The 3,238-nt window shown below is 37.4% G+C and overlaps 1 non-coding gene across 1 annotated transcript; it reads left to right on the forward strand.

Annotated features, from left to right (window-relative positions):
- The first annotated feature begins 241 nt into the window (after nucleotides 1-241).
- LOC113896692 lies at nucleotides 242-345 on the forward strand. The gene has a single exon (XR_003512071.1). It is a non-coding gene; the product is annotated as a U6 spliceosomal RNA (small nuclear RNA).
- Nucleotides 346-3,238: the final 2,893 nt, after the last annotated feature.

The following is a 3,238-nucleotide window of genomic DNA, read 5'->3' on the forward strand; positions in this document are numbered from 1 at the left end:
AATGAAAAATTGTACTATCAGCTGAAATATGAAGAAAAAGTTTATAAGAGACATGAAATCTGGAAAAAAAAAAAAAGCCTTGAGAAATGAAATGAACCTTGAGAAATGGTGTCAACATAGAGATATGTGGGGTAAGACTCAGGATATGTATATCTGGAGGAACAGTGATATCACAGAGTTTAATTTGACTGTAACAAAAGGTGAATGAAATAACAACAAATACAATTAGAAAAGATATTAGGTGCTCACTTCGGCAGCACATATACTAAAATTGGAATGATACAGAGATTAGCATGGCCCCTGCGCAAGGATGACATGCAAATTAGTCAGGAGTTCCATATAAAAAAGCAAGAAAAGGATATTGGGACCACAATGTAAAGGACGCGATACCTGGATCTCAGGACTCATTCAGCTTTATCTCCCATGGCGTCTTCTACCTGATATTTTTTAGTATCAAATATTTTATAGGAAGTCTGAATACCAGATTAATGCTCTATTAAAAGAAACATCTTTGTTACTTATTCTGCTTTAAATATTTGCTGAGTATGGACAACTTTTGGCATGCCAAATTGAAGAGCAATATGATATACCTTTATAAGTTAGAGACTATCATAAATGGAAACTGTTCTCACTTACATATAATCAATAAGGAAATATTATTTTAATACTTGGCCAAAGTTAGAACAAATGACATTTGAAGTGGACTTGGAAAAGATATTTTACTGGAAATGAGCTAAGTTTTATGAGTAATATTTAGAAAAAAAGTAAAATGAAAAATTATCAAAGTTGTTTGAAAAAAATATTACAAGCTGTGGTTTTAAAATATATTTAAGAGAAGTGAAAGTCACTCAGTTGTGTCCAAGTCTTTGGGACCCCATGGAGTATACAGTCCACGGAATTTTCCAGGCCAGAATACTGGAGTTGGTCACCTTTCCCTTCCCCAGGGGTTCTTCCCAAACTAGGTTTCAAACCCAGGTCTCCCACATTGCAGGTAGAGTCTTTACCAGCTGTCACAAGGGAATCCCAAGAATACTGGAGTGGGTAGCCTATCCCTTCTCCACAGGATTTTCCCAACCCAGGAATCAAACCGGGGTCTCCTACATTACAGGCAGATTCTTTACCAACTGAGATCTCTGTATTCTATCTTTACCTCTTTCTATCTATCTATCCCAATATTCAGTCATGATAACAATTACTATGGCAAATGCCATAACAGATTGGTGGTGCTAAGAAAAAGTGTTGCCATGTGATAATTTCCCTTAACAATGCTGATTACCATGCCAAACATACCTGCTTTAGGAGAAATGTTGGAACATTGACTAATTACAAGTCATCTGGCCTTGGACAAGTTACATCGTCCTCTCAGAACAAAGATTATTCATTTATGCCACAGAGAGACTAGACCAAATGTCTTCTAATTTCAAATAATAACAATAATAGTAATTTTGTCTTCCATGATGCATTACCTGTCTATGAGGAAACTGCTCTGCCCAATTCATCTGAGGAAAAAGCAGCTCTAGGCCATTTTTTGAGTATGGGACGACAAGGGCACCGACTGGACAAGGTGGACATATGGTCCTAGGGCAGTCAATCCATAGGTTGAGAATACTTGGCTCTGAATAAGAGAGGCATTGGATGCTATTTTAGCTAAATAACCCTCTATTTTAGCTAAATTTTCCTGATGGAATTTGAGTGGTACAATATGGAGAAAATCAAAATACTGACAAACAAAAAAATAAATAAGACATAAAAAAGTAGCTTAAAGCTAGGATAATAGTGAAGTCAGAAGAACTAATGAAGGGCTGCAGAAAGGAAATCTGTTGTTCCCAGAAGTAAAGGCAGGACAGCGGTTCTAAGTATTGCAACAGAACTGTATATCTGTATATCAACAGAACTCTTGACAAAATATGAAACTCAAAATTGTAAAATTACTAATCACCAAAACATGTCTAGAGCAGTTCAACACACTTGAATTTTACCTTGGTGACTATGCATTGATTGTAATGTAATATCAAAACCTTAAAAAATAAAACTCTGGTACCTCAGCTTTGAAGGTCCCTTAAGTATACTGTCAGTTTTCCTGTTGGATCATTTATTTGAACAGCTTTCAGTCTTCAACCAAAGCCTTTTGAGGGTTTCCCTAGTGTCCTTCTTTCTTCTTTTTTATTCAACTTCAGTAGAAACTACGTAACTTCAGATTCACCCTCTTAAAAAGCTTCAGTGTACTGTACAGTATTAACTATAAGCACAAAGCTGTACAGCTGATCTCTAAGATTTTTCATCTTGCATCCCTAAAGCTCGAAACTGATTAAACAACTGCTTCCCATTTACCCCTCCCCCTAGCCCCTGGAACCCATCCTTCTACTTCCCATTTCAATGAGTTTGACTACTGTGGATAAAGTGGAATCATGGAACATTTGTCCATCTGTGTCTGTCTTGTTTCACTTAGCATAGCATCATCAAGGTTCATCTATGTTGTAGCATGTGATAGGACTTCCTTCTTTTCTGTGGCTGAATAACATCCCATTGTGTGTGTATACCACATTTTCCACCTATTATCCTTCTTTCTTATTGGCACATGTTATCCTCACAATATGTTCCCATTACTAGAGGTAGCTTGGGTAAAACTTCTCCTGACATCTATGTTCTCCTAGAGAACTATGTTTTTCACCTGTCATCGTATTTAATGTTCCCCATGGCAATCCACTCCAGTACTCTTGCCTGGAAAATCCCATGGATGGAGGAGCCTGATAGGCTACAGTCCATGGGGTCGCAAAGAGTCGGACACAACTGAGCGACTTCACAAGCAAGCAAGCAATAGACCTATGAATTGTTTTTTCTCCATTATAAAATTAGAAACTAAGGCCAAGAATCTTAACCTAAATCATAAAACTAGAGAGTGGCACAGACTGGATTCAAACCTAGAGACATGTGACCACAGAGGCCATGCTATTGTGCTGCCTTCCAGATTTGAAACACCAACAGTGGGAACGTAAACGGGTGAAGCCTATGGAGAACAGTATAGAGGTTCTTAAAAAAAACTGAACACAGAGCTACCATATGATCCAGAAATCCCACTCCTAGGGACATATTTGGAGAAGACTGTAATTCAAGAAAATACATGACCCCAATGTCACAGCATTACTTACAATAGCCAAGACATGGAAACCCAAATGTTCATAATTGAAGGATGGACAAAGGTGTGATTCATATAAACAATGCAATACATACTCTCAAG

The sequence above is a fragment of the Bos indicus x Bos taurus genome, chromosome 7, assembly GCF_003369695.1.
Source record: "Bos indicus x Bos taurus breed Angus x Brahman F1 hybrid chromosome 7, Bos_hybrid_MaternalHap_v2.0, whole genome shotgun sequence".
In the NCBI taxonomy this organism is placed as follows: Eukaryota; Metazoa; Chordata; class Mammalia; order Artiodactyla; family Bovidae; genus Bos; species Bos indicus x Bos taurus.